We start from the raw sequence: 22,680 nt of genomic DNA, 5'->3' as shown, positions 1-22,680 counted from the left end.
GATCTTTCCAATCATTGTCGGATGGGCGTGATCATTGATAAAAAATGTGACATCATAACCTTACCCAGAATGCACTTTTGCTACTGTTGTAATGTCACCTACTGATACCTAGGTGAAACTGCTGTATAAGCTATCTGCATCATAGTATAAAGGGTTAACTTATGTAGGTCTGAATATACATTCTGACCTCAGAAGCTTTAATTCAAAGCCATAGGGATTAATTCTGACACTTGTAGCAATTAGAGACAGACCTCTAGGCGTCTCTTTTGAATGTTTCTCACACTTAATTTATGGATCGTAAATGGCTTGTTTTCTCACAGAGATATCAGTACCTCCTCTGTCATACCAAAGATGTGATTAATTGTTACAAAACACACATCTTCACAGACACTCTTTTAGAGACAGATACTCCTAATGAGAAATATATACAATATACTGGATACATGTTGTCTTCGTAACATATAACAATATAATATAAACAAATATATATATATGTTCTACTGATTGTCTTATGCTAAGGACTAAGGCTCATTAAATGAATACATACATATTATATATTTAGCTTCATTAATAAATGCCAAATTGTATAGGTAATTATCACCAGCTGCATAGAGCTCCTCTTTATTGCCCGTCATAAATTTAAAAGTAAACAAGGATGCCTCTTCTCAGACTGGTATATTCATGAGAAGAATAACATTAAGCTTTGTGTGACCTTAATTTGGCCTACTCAAGACATACAAAATTGTAACTATAGTCGAGCATGGCTCTTAAAGGCAATGAACATCTATCTTGACAATAATGAATTGGACATCAATGCATTTACCTATGAAAAGGCACAACAGTTCCCCTTTTTTTTTGGTGGGGGGCTTTGAGGGGTGGGAGTGTCACGGCCTATGGTGTGCGCTGTGACACTGTTGCTACACTTGCGGTTGCATGCGGCAAAGTGTTGCTGTGTGAGCATGCGGTGGCAGTGTCTCGGCCTTCTGGGTGATTGCCGTGACATGGTTGCCACGCATGCTGTTGCCGGTGGTAACGTGTGGCTTAGTTTGCTTGTGTGTGCACTTCCCCTTTAAGTGGCTTCCTTCCTCTGTCTGGTGTTGGAGGGGTTAACTCCCTTCCTAGTGTTTGGTGAACACTCGGTTTATGTGTTTGTGGGTGTGGCTGCTTGGGCTATTTAGCCTCTGCTGGATGCCTGAAGCTGGGGGGTACTCCAGCCATGGTGTATGCTGGAGCTGTCCTCCTGGTCTTCATTTCCATCTGTCCAGTGAGGGCCACCCTTGTGGTCATAGATGTTAAGATTATGTTCTTGTGGTGTCTCACGTTATTGCAGCTATGGTGTCCTGGGTTCCTGTGTGGTTTGTGGTGTGTGCTGTGTCCTTTTATGTTGGTGTGGACATCAGCACTTGTGCACGGGTTCCAGTCAGTGTGTCTGTGGCAGGTAGGTGTGTTACTGGTTTCACTTACCTGCCATCTCCATATGCTGTATGTGTTCCCCTCTCCTTGCAGCCTGGCCTCAGATAGAGACTCCTGTCCCTCCATTACTGGGATGAACAGGTCGTCTCTTCCCTGCTCCTTGGTGAGGGATTACCAGGGCGACTTCGGGTCTTTAGGTATCCTGAGTATGAGTCGTCCTACCATCGGGGTCCGCTCATACGGTGAGGAGTCAGGGAGAGGATTAGGGACGCGGTAGGAGGTGACCTGCTCCATTATTACTCCTTTTGGCCAGGCTGATCCCCCTTTACCCTCTGACACCGCACGGTGAGGGTTTCCCCCACTCCTCGCCGTGACAACCCTACATCTGGGACCTTTGCTGCATTTGTCATAGTGAAATACAAGCTTGAAATACTGCAATAATATTCTGGGTTTAAAAAAACACCCATTTTTTACAATACCCTACATCTGGGGCCTTTTCTGCATTTGTCACAGTGAAATACAAGCTTGAAATACTGCAATAATATTCTGGGTTTAAAAAAACACCCATTTTTGGCAATACCCTACATCAGGGGCCTTTTCTGCATTTGTCACAGTGAAATACAAGCTTTAAATACTGCAATAATATTCTGGGTTTAAAAAAACACCCATTTTTGGCAATACCCTACATCTGGGGCCTTTGCTGCATTTGTCACAGTGAAACACAAGCTTGAAATACTGCAATAATATTCTGGGTTTAAAAAAACACCCGATTTTGGCAATACCCTACATCTGGGGCCTTTGCTGCATTTGTCACAGTGAAACACAAGCTTGAAATACTGCAATTATATTCTGGGTTTAAAAAAACACCCATTTTTGGCAAGATAATAAATTTACATCCTTTGCTGCATTTCTGACAGTCCAATACAAGTGTTATATACCGGTTATATTCTGGTATTAAAAAAACACCAATTTTGGGCAAGATACAAAATTTGCGGCCTTTGATGCATTTGTCACAGTGAAATACAAGCTTGAAAAACTGCACTAATATTCTGTTATTAAAAAAAACTCCCATTCTCGAAATTAGCTGAAACCTTCAAAACGTATTGCAACTTATTATATAACCTAAACGACTCCCCAAGACACGACTCTAAGATGTTTCTGGCTTCGATCCGAACATATCTCTCAACATCGGGTCTAAACCGTCTCCCACCGGAGGTGATTACCACTTTGGAATCTCCCTTATCTGACACTGAGCTCATGACTGCTATCAAAGACTCTCAAACAGGGAAAGCCCCTGGTCCAGATGGACTCCCCCTATCATATTATAAGACTTTCATAGACTTATTGGCCTCGCAATTTTTAGTTGCCCTCAATTTTTTTGACACACCCCGTAACCTCCCTCCTGACACACTCAGAGCCCACATAACGGTTATCCCCAAGGAAGGTAAGGACCCGGCCCAATGTCAAAGTTATCATCCGATTTCGCTAATCAATGTGGACCTTAAATTATTTTCCAAAATATTAGCCACACGCCTTGTCCCGTACATATACAACAACTTGTTCATTAAGATCAAACTGGATTTATGCCCATGATGAGAGAAGCCTTAGAAAACACCACAAGGGCCATAAACATGATATATCACGCAGTTTCATCTAAACTGCCCATGCTCCTGCTCTCTACTGACGCTAATAAAGCGTTTGATAGAGTAAACTGGACATTCTTGTTCGAAACGTTGAAGCACAAGTTTTCAAATTACCAATGGGACCCGACAGGGGTGTCCCCTCTCACCCTTAATATTTATACTATTCATACTATGCTCAGAACCACTCTTAGGCCACATTAGAACGAAAACTGACATATCAGGCTTACACATTCAAGGTACAAACCACAAGGTAGCAGCCTACGCGGACGATCTGATCTTCTTTCTCACCAATCCTCGCGTTTCCATCCCAAATCTATTACAAGACCTCAAAATCTACGCAAACCTGTTGAACTTTAAGATAAACTTTCAGAAATCGGAAGCACTCAACATCACACTTCCCACCAACACGGCCAAGTAATTGGCGGATTGCTTTCCATTCAAGTGGGCAAGATCATCTCTAAAATATTTGGGAATACACTTAAAGAGGACCTTTCCCTACAATAAAAAATCTAACCTAAGTATACAGACATGGAGAGCGGTGCCCAGGGATCTCCCTGCACTTACTATTATCCCTGGGCGCCGCTCCGTTCTCCCGGTATAGGCTCCAGTATCTTCAGATTTTTGGCTCAACTGGGAGGAGCCTGCTCTTGTTCTCCTGGGCGTCTCCATCTCCCAACCTGGAGTGCTGGCCAATCGCAGCGCTCAGATCATAACCTGAGAGAAAAAAAACTCCCAAGTTATTCTATTCTGTATAACTCCCGTTCTCTCTGACCTGTACCCAGTAAATTACCCCCCTCTCCTCCGGCAGATAAAGGCAGACCTAGACCATTGGCACAAAGGTACATTTTCATGGTTTGGCAGAATTTCTATTTTCAAAATGAACATCCTGCCCAGAATACTCTACTTTTTCCAAGCCATTCCTATACACATCCCCAGGCTGTTTTTCCATACTTTACTGAAAATGCTCACACACTTTATATGGGCTGGGATAACATCCAGAATTGCTCGAGCTATTCTATTTCGCCCTAAACTTAATGGAGGTTTGGGATTACCAGACTTAATTGCCTATCATAGAGCACCACACCTCTTGAGGATTATTGATTGGTGCCGACATCAGACACATAAGCCATGGATACGGGTTGAACAAACTTTCATACCTACTCCATTGTCCACAACTCCATGGCTGGGTGCATACATTCCATTAAAGGCAAGTCTCCACCCAACCATTGGTCCTACCCTGAAATCATTTGCCTCCATTATGACCAATCTAGACATTTCCCCATCACCCTCACCAATGTACCCAATCCTGGGTAACCCCCAATTCCCCCCTGGGCTCGACTAAGGAAACTTCAGGTCCTTAATAGCAAGAAACATATTCAGGGCACACCATTTCGTAATATCGGATTCACGGGCACTCCCACGCACCAACATGGATGGGGAAAACCCACCTATTCTGACACCCTGGCAATCCCAACAATTACAACACTTTCTGGCCACACTACCCTTGGCGGCCACATACACAAGAGCCAAGACCGACTTTGAACTGTATTGTGAACAAAGAGGCGTAATCAGACACACTCTTTCCAGAACATATAATCTATTGGTCTCACCTTCTGATCAACCACCCTCAAACTACATACTCAACTGGGAACAGGATCTGGGTTTGACTTTCTCGACAGAACAGAGGGATAGACTGTACGCTTGCACACACAAATCCTCAATTGCTAGTAACATACAAGAAGCAGGATTTAAAACACTTTCCAGATGGTACCGTGTGCCCACAAAACTACACGCCATCTTTCCTACAGTCTCTCCTCTTTGTTGACGGTGTGGAGATGCCAGGGGCACCATGTTACATATTTTTTGGGAGTGTCCGGCTCTTACTGGGTTTTGGGAGGAGGTGTGGCGCATTACCTCTAGATTCACCACCATTTTCCTGCTGAAAACGCCTGCGTTCTTCCTGCTCCACCAGTGCGAAATGTCTATTGCGACTTACAAAAAATCGGTGGTGTGACATCTGGTTAACGCTGCAAGAGCATGCATCCCCTGTAAGTGGAGACAAACTTCTGCTCCCGCAATCTCAATGTGGTTTGACAAAATTCGGGAGATTATGAGGATGGAGGATCTAACCACTTCATTAAGAAACAATGAGAACAAGTTCCTCAATACCTGGAGAAGTTGGATAGCATTTCAAGAAACCCAGGAATTCAAGCTCTTGCTTACTACATGAGGTAGAGAATTGTCATGGCCTTTGGTGTGCACTGTGATACTTATGCCACGCTTGCTGTTGCCTGTGGCAACGTGTTGCTCTTTTAGCATGCGGGGGCAGTGTCACGGCCTTTGTGGTGTGTGCCCTGACATGGTTGCCTTGCATGTTGTTCCCTGCGGCAATGTGTAGCTTTTTATGCTGGTGTGTGCACTTCCCCTTTCAGTTGTCTCCTCCTCTGTCCGATGCTGGAGGGGTTAACCACCTTGTTGAGCGTGGTCACTAGGTGCTTCATCTTACCTGTGGCTAGAGGCCAGGAGTCAGTGGTACTCCAGCCATGGTGTGTGTTGGAGTTATGCTCCTGGTCTTCATGTTCCATCTCCCAGAGTGAGGGCCTCCTAGTGGGACATCGAGGTCTCCTGCGATGTCTTCTCTCCTTTACATATGTTGTATGTTTGGTGTGGGGTTATGATTTGGTGTGTTGCTATGTCTAGCCTGGTGTTCCTTGTCTGGTATGTTTGGTGATATCTTCTAGCATGGTTGCTAGACTTCCTAGCCTGTATGCAGTGCCACCTGGGGCTGCCATGCATCTAGAGGCATGGGTGTCCTGGCGGAGTCTGGTGTACTAAAAACTTGTATGATTTGCTGGTACGGTGTCATGTTTGGTGTTAGGGCTACAGTACGTATTCACAGGTTCCAGTTGTGGTGGCAGCGGCAGGTAAGTGTGTCGTCTTGTTTTCTTAACTGCCGATTCTCTTTCTGCATATTGTCTTTTCCTTTCCCTGCTTCTAGGCCTTTTGAGAATCCTGTTCTTCCGTGTCCTGGAAGAACAGGGCGCCTCTCCTCGGCTCCTTTGTGAGGGATTCTCAGGGCGACTCAGGGCCTTAGGTATCCAGGGTATGAGCCGTCCTACCATCCAGGTCCGCTCATACGCTGAGGAGTTAGGGCTAGGTATAGGGATGCATTAGGAGGTGACCTGCTCCCTTATCCTTGTGTTCAGGCCTACTTGCTTTCCTTATTCCCCAGTCATCGTACGGTGGGGGGTTTTCCCCACTCCCCGCCGTGACAGTATGTCCCACTAGGAGGCCCTCACTCTGGGAGATGGAACATGAAAACCAGGAGCATAACTCCAACACACACCATGGCTGGAGTACCACTGACTCCTGGCCTCTAGCCACAGGTAAGATGAAGCACCTAGTGACCACGCCCAACAAGGTGGTTAACCCCTCCAGCACCGAACAGAGGAGGAAACAACTGAAAGGAGAAGTGCACACACCAGCATAAAAAGCTACACGTTGCCGCAGGCAACAACATGCAAGGCAACCATGTCACGGCACACACCACAAAGGCCATGACACTGCCCCCGCATGCTAAAACAGCAACACGTTGCCGCAGGCAACAGCAAGCGTGGCTTAAGTGTCACAGCGCACACCAAAGGCCGTGACAAGAATACACCAGAAGGCTTAGTTAATGACTTTCCATCCCCCCCCTTTTTTTTTTTCTGTGTCTTTCTCTCCTTTCTCTCCCCTCTTCCCTTCACCCCTCCTCCTGTTCTCTCCGGACCCGCTCTTCCCTCCCCAAGCGTTAGATACAGCTGTTATATTCTGTTATTTAAAAAAACACCCATTTTGGGCAAGATAATAAATTTGAAATTATCAAATGTTAGGTCGCACTACTGTGTGGGGTGGCCCGGATGGGTGCTCTAGAATAGTGATTCTATTCTAAATCTGAGCACATTTCAACTCACAAACACTCAGAAAAATTTATTAAATAAAGGCCTAGAGTTTGCCCCTACGAAAAAACTCAATAAATTTGAAACATTCATAGGTGTTGAGAAATATATAAGACGATTGTGTCTCAAGAAATATCATATTAGGAATATAAGGAATGAAGAAGAAGTTTCCAAGGATGAATATATACATACTACTTTAAGAAGAAAATAAAAAAAATACCCACGTAATAAGATGGGTCCCGAATTGACCACCTTCAAAAAAATGTGTTGAAAACGATATAAGGAAATTAAAAGAAAACCCTAGATTTAGGAGAAGTAACCGAACTAATTGTGAAGTGAAGGCGATTAAGGAGCTACAAGAGGAAAATAATATCATTATCTGCCCAGCTGATAAAGGCGGTTCTATAGTTATCCAGAATAGGGAAAGATATGATGCGGAATGCCTACGCCAACTATCAGACACGCACACATATAAACTCATTACAGGAAACACGACTGAGGTGTTCCAAAAAGAATTGAAGTTGTTGTGTGATAGAGGTTTGAAGAAAGGCATTTTAACAGATGATGAGCATCTTTTTATCCTGAATAACCAACCAAGAACACCAATTTTTTATTGCCTCCCAAAGATCCATAAGGATAAAGTCCATAGTGAACCATAGTGTCGGGCATTGGATCACTAACTACGAACTTATCCCAATATATCAATATAGTACTCCAACCCAAGGTAAAACTAATACCGTCAAATACGAAAGACACGACCCAAATTATAGAGATAGTTGAAAATTTAGTTGTTGAATCAAATTGGATAATGGGCACCTTGGACGTACAGTCACTGTACACAGTAATCGATCATGAACAGGGGAAAGATGCAATAATAGATATACTTTTTAAGGATAGGACTCTTCCTAATGCACAAGTAGATTTTATTATTGAAGGGATTGATTTTATTCTCAAGCACAATTATTTTGATTTTAATGGCCAATTTTATTTGCAGACTCAGGGTACTGCCATGGGCACCAGGTTTGCCTCCAGTTATGCCAACTTATTCATGGCGAATTGGGAGGAGACCACCATTACTCCCAGGCTGGGGACAGACCTGGTGCTCTGGTAGAGATACATCGATGATGTATTTTTTATTTGGCAATCAGGCCAATCAAATTTGGACCAGTTTTTAATTGATATTAACAAAAATAATTTTAACTTAAAATTTACCTCCACAATCAGTCAAACGAAACTTGAATTTCTGGATCTACAGATTCAAATTGAAGATAGAATAATAAAATGCAGCACTTTTATTAAACCCACAGCCCGTAACAGTTTTATACTATTTTATACTATATAATAGCTGCCATCTCCCAAAATGGCTTTTAAATATACCTCAAGGGCAGTTCAGAAGAATAAAAAGAAATTGTACAGTGGACCAACAATTTGAGGTTGAGGCAACAAGAATGAAAAAACAATTTTTAGCAAAACAATATCCTTTAAAAATGCTTGATGAAACCCTTGATAGGGTCCCCAATATAGATAGGAGTTCCTTTTTTGATGACAGTACTGTACCTCAAAAAAGGACCATTGATGACCAGGTCAGGATGATATTACCATATAATGAACAATATGTGAAAATTCAAAAGATCATCAGGAAACACTGGCACATAGTCCAGAAGGATAAGATTATTGGAGCCATGATGCCAGAATTTCCATTGATCTCCTTTACGAAGGCAGCAGATTTGGGCCTTAAGGTAGTCCCATCTATTAAATCTAGAACAAAAAAAGTACAAACTATACAAAAATGGGCTGATATTAAAGTTTTTTTTAGGTGTGGACAGTGCAATAATTGCAAGTCCACGACCTTCCCAAAAAAGACAATGGAGATAACATCGACTTCAAATGGACATAGACATATGATCAAATAATTCCTATCCTGTGATACAAGTGATGTTATTTATATTATTGAATATCCCTGTAGAGTACATCGGGAGAACAAAGAGATTATTAAAGAAAAGAATAGCGGAGCATATTGCCAAGATCAAAAAGGGCTTCGAGAATCACTCCCTGTCTAGTCATTTTAAAGATATGCACAATCAGGATCCTTCAGGTCTTAAGTTTGCAGCCCTTGAAAAGGTACATAGGGATTGGAGGGGAGGGGACCACATTGGTAGGATGTCAAGAGCGGAGACACAAAAGATTTTTGAATTCGACACACTCCTTCCAATGGGGTTGAACTCCGAATTTGAACTATTTGGCTTTCTGTAGGCTTGATCAGGGGTGAGTGCCAGCGGCCGACTAGGGACCGTGCCATATTTAAGGTGGCCGGTCCCTCTCTGCCGTTGCCACTCACCCTTAACATACGACAATGAATTCTGAATTCGAGCCGCAGAATAGCCATTACATGATGTATATTATACTTTTTAATTTTGTTTTTAACATAGTTTTGAAACATCTTTTATAGAGTCTTTTAAGATTTTTGAAATATTTTCAGACACTAGTTGTTTTTGGGAATATAAATCTCTCCGTACCGTTATACATAACATGTATTAACATGAAGGCATCAATTATTTTTATGTATTTATGTATATAATTTTTGGGATGTATGGGGTATTTATGTACCATATAACTCAAACAATGGTTCTCAATGAAACGCAACAAAAACGCATCAATACCGCATATGCGGCTTTTTTGATATTGTGCGTTTTTTAGTGCAAAATTACCTATAGACTGTAGCAAGTTTGCATAGTGAAGATCAATATGAAGGCATTAATTATTCGATTTTTACATCTTTATTTGAGTTATATATGGGGTATTTGTGTACCAATATAGCTCTAATTATGTTTTCCAATGAAAACGCAACAAAAACGCATCAATACCGCATATGCGTTTTTTTGATTTTGTGCGTTTTTTGGTGCAATATTACCTAGAGTATGTAGCAAGTTTGCATAGTGAAGATTACTGCGAAATACATTGTCTTTATTGGAGAAAATAACATTGTTTCATTTAAAGTGATCCCATAATTAAAATCCACCACTGAGTTTGAGGAAAACTTGATCCATTTCCTATTTTGTAAGTTTCTGAAATCATCTATAAAAGGAGAGGCATTATGGAGGGGAGGTCAACCACTGAGGAAGGGGCCACTAAGAGCCCCGAAACGCGTTTGGTACTGGACCCCCTGATTCAACACAAGGAGCATCAACCTTTGCAGCTTCGAACCTTTTTGAAATCTATTGAGGGTACACCGTATGTATCTGCAGAGCCGTGGACTATAAAGAAACTACTGGCGCCAGTAAGTTAAAACTTATATTGTTCAACCAAAGGACATTTTGTCGAAATTCCCTCGAAATCTTTGGATATATCGCAGAATTTTATTCCACGCTAAAGTCGACACTCACGCTTGTAAGTAGTAGCGGAAGATTATATTCTGATTACCACGCGGGACGCCGCGTACTGTCGATCGGAGCCGCCTACATTCACCTGTTACGTGAGTAGACAAAATAATCATAAATGGAATAAGTACTTGCGATGATAAATACAATCGACATTTAGTCCTATTTGAAGATATTGATTGATGTTGCATCGTGCTGATTAAAGAGACTAACCAAGCTTATAGCGAAAATTGGATAAGTTACGACTATATGTAAAAGTTTGGACATTGGATCGAATATTTGGATCGAATATTTGGAATTCATCAGTGTTCTTTTCCTTGTGATTATTTATTCGAAATTTTATTCGAAATGTTATACGAAATTTGAGCATTGGATCATAGGACAACCATTGTGTTTAGTCACTTTGTGGATTTTATCAATCTGAGATTGTTTTAATTGTTTGTAGGTACTATTTTAGTCTGGCCAGACCTGTGTATTTAATATAGAATTATTTTATTAATATTGTTATTATAGTAGAATATTTTATTGAATAAAGTACCATTGACTCCAGATATAGAGAGTGCCCAGCCCTTTCTTTGAAAGATAATAAATTTGCAGCCTTTGCTGCATTTGTCACAGTGAAATACAAGCTTTAAATACTGCAATAATATCCTGGGTTTAAAAAAACACCCATTTTTGGCAAGACCCTACATCTGGGGCCTTTGCTGCATTTGTCACAGTGAAATACAAGCTTGAAATACTGCAATAATACTCTGGGTTTAAACAAAACACCCATTTTGGGCAATACCCTACATCTGGGGCCTTTGCATTTGTCATAGTGAAATACAAGCTTGAAATACTGCAATAATATTCTGGGTTTAAAAAAACACCAATTTTTGGCAATACCCTACATCTGGGGCCTTTGCTGCATATGTCACTGCGAAATACAAGTTTGAAATACTGCAATAATATTCTGGGTTTAAAAAACACCCATTTTTGGCAATACCCTACATCTGGGGCATTGCTGCATTTGTCATAGTGAAATACAAGCTTGAAATACTGCAATAATATTCTGGGTTTAAAAAAACACCCATTTTTGGCAAGATAATAAATTTGCGGCCTTTGCTGCATTTGTCACAGAGAAGTAGAAGCGTTAGATACTGCTGATGCAGCATTTCAGCAACATGGTGGAGCAGTATGTGTGCACACGCCTACACGTACTGGATGATGGGTCTGCCCCCTTCATCTTCTGGGTCTCCAAATTGGGCACCTGGCCTGAGCTTGCCCTTTATGCCTTGGAGGTGCTGGCCTGCCCTGCAGCCAGTGCATTGTCTGAACGTGTGTTTAGCACAGCATGGGGCGTTATCACAGACAAGCGCAGGCGCCTGTCCACAGCCAATGTGGACAAGATCACGTTCATTAAAATTAACCAGGCATTAACCAGACATGTATACCGTCCTTACCCAGCCATTGTTATACTACAGCGCAATTGCTCATTGTTGTATTTTTTATATTTCCCACTCTTTTGGGGTGTACCCTAATTAAAAAATAAATAAATACATTAATTAATTAAAACCAAAAACCAGTGTTGGCTACCCCGTCCCCTCCACCGACGCTTCCAACTACATCGCTACGTCCACCGCCTCCTCAACATCCTACTCCATATGGACCTCCACCTCATACATCAAGATTATTTTTTGTTAATTTTTACGTATTTTATTTTATTTTTAGTCATTTCACTCATTTGTCTGATACATTGTTGGGTTACATATCCCAAATTTTACATACATTGTCGGGTGAAATTCTCAAATTTTTGGCTGTAATATACCCCTGCTCTACCTAGTAGACAGGTTAATACATTTCACTAATTTTTCTGTTACATAGTTGGGTGACATTCCCGAATTTTTGGCTGTGATATACCCCTGCTCTACCTAGTGGACAGGTTAATAAATTTCACTAATTTGTCTGTTACATTGTCTGGTGACATTCACCAATTTTTGCCTGTGATATACCCCTGCTCTACCTAGTAGACAGGTTAATACATTTCACTAATTTTTCTGTTACATATTTGGGTGACATTCACCAATTTTTGGCTGTGATATACCCCTGCTCTACCTAGTGGACAGGTTAATAAATTTCACTAATTTGTCTGTTACATTGTCAGGTGAAATTCACAAATTTTGGGCTGTGATATACCCCTGCTCTACCTAGTGGACAAGGAGATACATTTCACTAATTCGTCTGGTACATTCTTGGGTGACATTTTACCATTTTTGCTGTGAATAAACCCCTGCTCTGCATAAGTTTTCACTTAGATTTTTCCTATCTCTGGCCTTGACACACAGATGGTATTGGACAGATATCACAAGTCACGGCAGAAACCCTCTATAGAAAAAGTATTGGAAATGATGGAAAAAATTAACTAGTTTTCACTTATATTTTTCCTATCTCTGGCCCTGACACACAGAAGGTATTGGACAGATGTCACAAGTCACTGCAGACACCCTCTATAGAAAAAGTAATGAAAATGAAGGAAAAAATATACTAGCCTTTACTTATATTTTTCCTATCTCTGGCGCTGACGCACAGAAGATATTCGACAGATATCACAAGTCACTGCAGACACCCTCTATAGAAAAAGTATTGAAAATGAATCAAAAATATACTAGTTTTCACTCATATTTTTCCTATCTCTAGCCCTGACTCACAGAAGGTATTGGACAGATGTCACAAGTCACTGCAGACACCCTCTATCGAAAAAGTATTGAAAATTATGTAAAAAAAATTTGATGGCTATATTATATTGCTGCCACCACACACAATAGTCTTTAAAAGGACTTTTGGGTCTTTGAAACATTTTTCAACTAAATAGATTGCGATCCCACTCCCTACACTATCTGTCCCTTCCTAAGTGCAGCGCTCCCTGACTACAAATGAGCCGAACATGCGTCATCGGGTGCTATATAGCACCCGATGACATGTTCCGGCCAGCCAATCACTGTAATGCCAGTAGCCAACATGGCTAATGGCATTACAGTGAGGGCAGTACCTACCTGCACGTTTATTGGCTGCTTATCAGCTGCGAAACGTGCGGGGAGGAGACTCGAGCATGGCGCTCAAGCACATGCAGTACTAGGCCGAGTACCGCCATGTGCCAAGCATAGCGATGCTCGAGCCGAACAGCAGTTCGGCCGAGCATGCTCGCTCAACACTATTGGTTACAGTTACGGCATATTGTTAACTTTGACATAGAATGCTTAATTTGTGAGGTATGACTATCTGTCATAAAAACAAAGAAATGCATTTTTTTTATATAAATAAAAACAAAATATACCAGCCAAAATTACTACTAACATGGGGGAGTTTTGTCATAGACCGGCGTTTTATGCGCTGCCGGATAATGTGCCTAATGATTAATAGGCGCACTGTCTATCAGGCCGTGCACCTGAATGACACCTACGGCAGTTTGGAGCTGCTGTAGATTTCTGTCTTTATTTGCAAAACAGGTGCAAATGAAGATAAATGTGTCAGGCCGTTGGCCCTGCCCTCTCAGGGCAGAGCAGCCCCAAAATGCTCCTTGTGACAAAATGTTTTGCAAGTGGGGTTTTAAAAGTCACAAACACTTTGCTCCTTTTAACTTTTAAAAACACTGATCTCCTTGACCTAGTCGTTGAAAAACACCTCGACAGCATGATACTGCCACCACCATGCTTTATTGTAGGGATGGTATTGTGTAGATAAGCAGTGCCTATTTTCCTCCAGACATGACACTTATAATTGAGGTCAGAAATATTTATTAAGTGCCCTTCTGAGTTGGAATGGGGAAAAAAAACGCAGGGTTAGAGACAAAATAGTGTACTCATCTATTTCAGTAGGAGGTATACATTTTCCCTCCTTGTTTCATTATTATCAGGCATTATTCCTTTCTAAACTTAAAACTTTATGAATGGGTGATATCTCTAATGGCGCCTTTAGGCTGAGTTCACACGGGCGAGATTTCCGCGCGGGTGCAATGCGGGAGGTGAACGCATTGCACCCGCACTGAATACCGACCCATTCATTTCTATGGGGCTGTGCACATGAGCTGTGATTTTCACGCATCACTTATGCGTTGCGTGAAAATCGCAGCATGCTCTATATTGTGCGTTTATCACGCAACGCAGGCCCCATAGAAGTGAATGGGGCTGAGTGAAAATCGCAAGCATCCGCAAGCAAGTGCGAATGCGGTACGATTTTCACGCACGGTTGCTAGGAGACGATCGGGATGGAGACCCGATCATTATTATTTTCCCTTATAACATGGTTATAAGGGAAAATAATAGCATTCTTAATACAGAATGCATAGTACAATAGCGCTGAAGGGGTTAAAAAATAATAAAAAATAATTTAACTCACCTTAATCCACTTGCTCGCGCAGCCAGCATCTCTTCTGTCTTCTTCTTTGCTGTGTACAGGAAAAGGACCTGTGGTGATGTCACTCCGGTCATCACATGGTCCATCACATGATCTTTTACCATGGTGATGGATCATGTGACGGACCATGTGATGACCGGAGTGACGTCACCACAGGTCCTTTTCCTGTACACAGCAAAAAAGAAGACAGAAGAGATGCCGGCTGCGCGAGCAAGTGGATTAAGGTGAGTTACATTTTAATTTTTTTTTTTAACCCCTCCAGCTCTATTGTGCTATGAATTCTGTATTAAGAATGCTATTATTTTCCCTTATAACCATGTTATACGGGGAAATATCACAATTTACACAACCCCGATCCCAAACCCGAACTTCTGTGAAGAAGTTCGGGTTTGGGTACCAAACATGCCGATTTTTCTCACGCGCGTGCAAAACGCATTACAATGTTTTGGAAAAATCGCGCATGTTCCCGCAACGCACCCGCACCTTTTCCCGCAACCCCCGTGTGAACCCAGCCTTATACTGCGCAATGTGTAAAGGGACTGGTGCAAAGGTGCTGTAATTAGCCGATGAACAAGCGAAACGCTATTTAACAGGATAATAAGATCCTTGGTGCAGACACCTAAATGATTGTTTGCCGGCAGCAGATTATGCTGTCTAAACAGCAAACTGCCAGCAAACAATGATTCTGTATGGGGATAAGTGATGGGTGATTGCTCCTCCCCATACTGGGGAGTGGATCGCTGCATGTAAATTCAACGGTCACCTCCACTGACAACCAGTTGATTGTTGGGGAAAAAGTTTCCTTTCTGAGACTCGTCTGCTCCATTGAGCAGTGTAAAGGGGCCTTAAAACATGGGTGCAGGTTGAAATGAGCTTCTTATGTAAGCATACTATGCAACACTTCTTATGCAACTATCTCTATTTCTTTCATCTTCCTCTTAACCCTTAGAGGACCTTGCGATTTTGCATTTTTGTTTTTCACTCCCCGCCTTCTCAAAGTTCTAACTTTTTTATTTTTACATAGCCTTATGAGGGCTTATTTTTGGCGAGATAAGTACAATGTACATACAATGTAGTGGAAAGCGGGGGGGAAAATCCAAACGCAAGTTTTTTTTTTTTTTTGTTTTTTTTTACACAGTTCACTATGCTGTAAAATTGACCTGTTATCTTCATTCTCCAGGTCAGTACGGTAACGATACCACACTTGTATAATTCTTCTTGCATTTTAATTAGAGATGAGCGAATAGAAGCTGACACAGTGGAATTCGTTCTGAATTTCAGGAAAAATTCGATTTGCACCGAATGCGAATTTCCTTGCCCTTCGTGGTAACGAATCACATTTTTTCCTAAAATGGCAGCTGCATGTGTGAGGACATGGAGAAAGAAAAGATTATTCAAGGTGTAGGGAAAGGATAGGGAGGAATCATTCCACAGCATTTCTGTTGAACAGGGTCAGTCGGAGAGGTGGCAGCCTGGGTAATAGCAACATTCCTATTAGACCTTGCAGCACTGACTGGGGATCCCAATTGCCATTATACAGCTCTGTAATTCCAGCAAACCGTTCTTATTAGGGTGCAAGTGCTGTTTGATACAGGCATTAACAGGGTTTATTGAAAATATATTATGAGACTGGCACTCCCTCATATGGAAATAAAGCAATGGTACTAGTGTTAACTAGGTGATACACAATATTTAATATGGCACATTAGCTTAAAATACAATGTTAAAATACTTCACAATCTCTGCAGCAACAACACAGATAAAATTTCAATAATCCCTAAAAATAACTAAAACTACAATAAAAAGTCCAAAAAAGTCCAAAAAGAAGGGAACCATACGTCCTGAATGAGAAAAATGTATGATGTATAACACAGACCAAAGGTATAGGTTATCCAATCAGTCTATTCCTTATACTGATATTAGTTTCTTTTGGTCTTAACTCATATCCATTTTCCTATAGGTAATGTGGCATGAAAAACCATTCAAGGCATTTTTTCAAATATTCGGAAATGTCCGATTTAAATATTCGATGGAGTATCCGATTAAACACAAAGTTTTTACTCACAGGTAAAAGTCAATTTTCCCGCGATCCAAATATTAGATTTTTACTCACGGTAACTTTTCGTATTCCCGCAGTCTCAATGTTTGGCGTCCCACTTAGTTTGTGCGTCACTGGTCTCTCTCAATCGTTATACGAATCTCGGATCTGGTCATGCGACCGGAGTGTAATATCGCGAGAGGTAGACTTGTACTGACCAGTTTGAGTAGCTGGAATTTCAGGTCTTTGTCTTTCTATATTGGAGCGCTCCGATTATTTAATATATGTCCGGATATTGATGCACGAACTTCCAGTGGGGGTCTCTTGTTGGGGATGTCTTTGAAAAGCACCAAACGCGTTTCGGGGATCTCCTTTCCCCTTCCTCAGTGAGAATTGTGAAGGGAGTGAGCAGTTTGTCTATATTACTATTCCATTAACAGGGTTTATTACAAGGCAATATTTCTACTTCTTATTTGCACTTTTGCGGTGCCTTTATTTGTAGTAAAAGCTTCCGTTCAGCGGTGCAGTTATGCCTTTTAAATCCTTTCGTGATGTGTATTAGCGCAAAAAGAAAAAATATATTTGCCACTCTGCGATGCAGTTATTTCCTGTTAAGCCTTTTGTGACGTGTATTAGCACAAAAAGAAAAACTACATTTGCCGCTCTGCAGTGCAGTTATTTTTTGTTAAGCCTTTGTGACGTGTATTAGCACAAAAAGAAAAAATACATTTGCCGCTCTGCGTTGCAGTAACCTGTTGTAAAGGCTTTTTGATGTGCTTTAGCGGAAAAAGAAAAAATACATTTGCAGCTCTGCGTTGCAGTAACCTGTTGTAAAGGCTTTTTGAGGTGTTTTAGTGGGAAAATAAAAAATACATTTACGGCTCTGTGTTGCAGTAACCTGCTGTAAAGGCTTTTTGAGGTGTTTTAGCGGAAAAATAAAAAATACATTTTCCGCTCTGCGGTGCAGTAATCTGTTGTAAAGGCCTTTGTGGGGTGTTTTAGCGGAAAAAGAAAAAACACATTTGCGGCTCTGTGGTGCAGTAACCTGCTGTGAAGGCTTTTGTGGGGTGTTTTAGCTGAAAAAGAAAAAAAAATTCCAGGAGGGAACCTTCAATTTGATATTCTTGGTAGACAACCACACCAGATCACCAACATTCAGGTCCGGACCAGGCACACGTCTCTTATCCGCCACACGCTTATATCTCTCACTCATGCTCTTTAGATTATCCTGAATCTTTTGCCAAATAGATGACAAAGACGAGGAGAATCTGTCCTCATCAGGCAAACCAGAAGAGCCCTCTCCCGAGAAAGTCCCAAACTGCGGATGGAACCCATATGCACCAAAAAATGGTGACTTATCAGAGGACTCCTGACGATGGTTATTTAAAGCAAACTCAGCAAGGGACAAAAAAGAACACCAATCCTCCTGATTCTCCGCCACAAAACAGCGCAGATATGTCTCCAGATTCTGATTGACGCGCTCTGTCTGGCCATTCGACTGCGGATGGAAAGCAGAAGAGAATGACAACCGAACCCCCAAGCGAGAACAGAAAGCCTTCCAGAATCTGGAAACAAACTGCGTGCCCCTATCAGAGACTATGTCTGAAGGAATCCCATGCAATTTGACAATGTGGTCAATAAATGCCTGCGCCAGCGTCTTAGCATTGGGCAAACCAGGGAAAGGGATAAAATGCACCATTTTGCTAAAACGGTCCACCACCACCAGAATCACAGACTTCCCCGAGGAACGAGGCAAGTCCGTTATGAAGTCCATGGACAGATGTGTCCAAGGACGGGAAGGAATGGGCAAAGGAAGGAGAATACCTGATAGCCGTGAATGAGGGACCTTGGCACGAGCGCAAGTCTCGCAAGCTGCCACAAAACCCTCAACCGACTTACGAAGCGCAGGCCACCAGAATCTCCGAGCGATGAGATCCAGTGTGGCTCTTGCCCCCGGGTGCCCAGCAAGGATCGTGTCGTGGTGTTCTTTAAAAATCTTGTGTCTCAAAGCGAGAGGCACAAACAACCTCCCAGGAGGACAAAGATCAGGAGCTTCTGACTGGGCTGCCTGCACCTCTGCCTCCAATTCAGAAAAAAGAGCAGAGACCACCACACCTTCAGCCAAAATGGGACCCGGGTCTTCAAAATTCCCACCTCCTGGAAAACAACGTGACAGGGCATCTGCCTTCACATTCTTAACCCCAGGGCGGAACGTAACAACAAAATTAAACCTTGAAAAGAACAAAGACCATCTGGCCTGTCTCGGGTTCAGACGCTTGGCTGACTCCAAATAGGCCAGATTTTTATGGTCAGTAAACACGGTAATAGGGTGTCTGGCTCCCTCTAGCCAATGGCGCCATTCCTCAAAAGCCAACTTGATGGCCAACAATTCCCTATCTCCCACATCATAATTTCTCTCTGCGGAGGAGAGTTTCTTTGAGAAAAAGGCACACGGTTGCCATTTGGCAGGAGAGGAACCCTGAGACAAGACCGCACCCACCCCTACCTCAGAAGCATCAACCTCAACTATGAAGGGTAACGAAATATCAGGTTGTACTAGGATGGGGGCGGAAGCAAAACTCTCCTTGATATTAGAAAAGGCCTTACGCGCCTCTACCGACCAGGAAGAAAAATCTACCCCCTTTCTGGTCATATCAGTGAGTGGTTTAACAACAGAGGAATAATTCAAAATAAATTTCCTGTAATAATTGGCAAAGCCCAAAAAACGCATCAGCGCCTTCTGGTTCTCAGGAAGCTCCCACTCAAGCACAGCGCGGACCTTCTCGGGGTCCATGCGAAAACCAGAAGCGGAGACAAGAAACCGCAGAAATTGGATTTCTGGAACCGCAAACACACATTTTTCCAGTTTCGCATATAATTTATTCTCCCGCAGAATGAGCAAGACCTGACGTAAGTGTTCCTTATGAGTCTTGAAATCAGGAGAAAAAATCAAAATGTCATCCAAATACACTAATACAAATTTTCCCATTAAATGATAAAAAATGCTGTTGACTAAATGCTGAAAAACGGCTGGGGCATTCATCAAACCAAAAGGCATAACCAAATTCTCAAAATGGCCCTCAGGGGTATTGAAAGCCGTCTTCCATTCGTCTCCTTCTCTGACCCTAACCAGGTTGTATGCCCCTCTTAGGTCTAATTTGGAAAAGACTTTAGCCCCAACAACCTGGTTAAACAGGTCCGGGATCAGAGGAAGCGGATAAGGATCACGAATAGTGATACTGTTCAGCTCCCTGAAATCCAGACAAGGTCTTAAAGAACCATATTTTTTCTTAACAAAGAAAAAACCAGCGGCAACAGGTGACTTCGAGGGTCGTATGTGTCCTTTTCTCAAACTCTCAGAGATATAAGCCCGCATAGCGACCCTCTCAGGTTGGGAGAGATTGTATAAACGAGATTTAGGCAGCTTGGCGCCTGGGATGAGATTAATAGGGCAATCATACTCCCTGTGCGGAGGCAAACCCTGAACTCCACTCTCAGAGAAGACATCCAAAAATTCAGAGAGGAAAGGTGGTACAGTCTTAGTAGAAACCTCAGAAACAGATGTTATGAGGCAATTCTCTCTGCAAAAGTTACTCCAACCATTTATTTGCCTCGCTTGCCAATCAATGGTGGGGTTATGTTTAGTAAGCCAGGGTAGCCCCAACACTAGAGGAGTAGGCAAACCGCTAAGGATGAAACATGACACATCCTCAACATGAGCATCACTCACAATTAAATGGATATTGTGAACTATGCCCTTTAATGATTTCTGAGAAAGTGGAGCTGAATCAATAGCAAAAACAGGAATATCCCTTCCCAAAGTGCATACCTGGAAACCATGAGTTATTGCAAATTGATTATCAATGAGGTTGACAGCTGCTCCACTATCCACAAAAATCTCACAAAAAATGCTCTTGCTCTCTAGCGCCACCCTAGCAGGCAGGACAAAACGGGAACTACAAGCAAACGGAAAACCTTCAATTTCCGCCTCAACCCTGCCAATAGTAACAGACGGAACATTTTTAAAAGATTTTTTCCTTTTTGTCTCTTTATTACTCCCAGAAAACTGCCTGAATCTCCTTGAGGGACAAACATTTGCCAAATGATTTATACCTCCACAACAAAAACAAACCCTCCCATGCGGGCTGAATCTTCTATTGTCAGAGGCAATCAACCCCAGCTGCATGGGCTCCTGCTCAGAAGGGGCTGACAGCGACTGAGACTCCTGCGCACAGAATGAGACCGCTGCACTGTTCCGAGACTGAGTAGGACAGGAAGGAGAGATCTCTCGTCTCTCTCTAAGACGCCTGTCAATACGAACGGCCTGAGACATAGCAGAGTCCAAGGAGATAGGCCTCTCATGAAAGGAAAATGCATCTTTCAATCCCTCTGAAAGACCATGGCAAAATTGACTTCGGAGTGCAGCATCATTCCAACCAGTATCAGCTGCCCATCTCCGAAATTCGGAGCAGTATATCTCTGCGGATTGTTTACCCTGGCATAACAGACGTAGTCTAGACTCAGCCAGAGCAATACGATCCGGATCATCATATATCTGACCCAGGGCTAAAAAGAATTCATCCACTGAGCGGAGGGGCCGTGCCCCCTCCGGTAGCGAAAAGGCCCAAGACTGAGCGTTACCCCTGAGCAGCGATACAATGATCCACACCCTCCGTTCTTCATCACCAGAAGAATGGGGAAGAAGGCGAAAATGGAGTTTGCAAGCCTCTTTAAAACGCACAAAATTCTCACTACCCCCAGAGAACGTATCCGGGAGCGAGATCTTGGGCTCAGCACAAACTCCATGAACGCAAGCTGAACTGGTCACTTGAAACTGAGAAAAAATCCTACGGAGATCAGCTACCTCCAATGAAAGACCCTGGAGGCGTTCAGCCAAAAGTGAAACCGGATCCATGCTTGAGACGGTTTTGGCGGCTGATAATGTCACGGATGATGTACAGGAAACAAGACAATACCATATAAACAATGTCTCTCTGGATCCACAACTAAGGAACAAAGGGAGACCCCTGCAATAGAGCTGCCGCTCTCCCTCACTGCTCAGCCTATGCGAACACCCCAAAGGTGGATGGCCGCATATCCACGTTCCTCGGCTATCTATTACCTGAAGACCCTACAATAGTGAAGGGACACGACCACCGGCTCCCTACACTGACACGGAGGGAGTCAGGGTCACCTGGATCCAGAAAAGACAAAAACATAAATACATAAACAGCACTTATCTGCAGACGACTGAGGACTGGGAACTGGGAACTGGGAACTGGGAACAGCATGCACACACACTCCAGGAAGTTGTATCAGCCGCACACTACTGCATTATGGGGAGGAACTTAAAGGGTAGCGATCAGTCTGACTGCATGACAGCTGAGAAAGACTAACGAGATGAGAAACTAAACCAAAACAAAGAAATTCAAGGAGGAGGATCTGAGAAGCTCCTGTGAGCGCTTCTCAGCTGTTTGGCTGTGACAACTACCCAGCCAAGATCTGGAGGAGACACCCGCCGCTTCCTCCGCTAGGCAGGCAAGTAGTAATGAGGAGAATGGCGTGAGAGCTAGTGTAGAGAGCGGTCAGACTTCTAACCCAGAGATGGTTGAGGAGGACATCAGTTACGTGCAGACAGTACTCGACGATGATGATGTAGCTTATCGCACTTGGGAGTCGGGTGATGAAGGGGCTTCATCATAGGGAGAAGAGGGTGGCAGCTTGCCAGTGAGCCAGCGACGGAGCCAGCAAGTCGCTGGCGTGGCCGGGAGTCAGCAGGGGGGCAGCAGTGGGAGGTCCGGAGCCAAACATGCCCGGGTTAGACCACCCGATTCGAGGGAGCCTACCTGCCTTGGAAGTAGCAGCACACGGGTTCACGG

Source organism: Bufo bufo, chromosome 5 (assembly GCF_905171765.1).
Source record: "Bufo bufo chromosome 5, aBufBuf1.1, whole genome shotgun sequence".
Classification (NCBI taxonomy): domain Eukaryota; kingdom Metazoa; phylum Chordata; class Amphibia; order Anura; family Bufonidae; genus Bufo; species Bufo bufo.
This window is presented reverse-complemented; position numbering follows the sequence as displayed.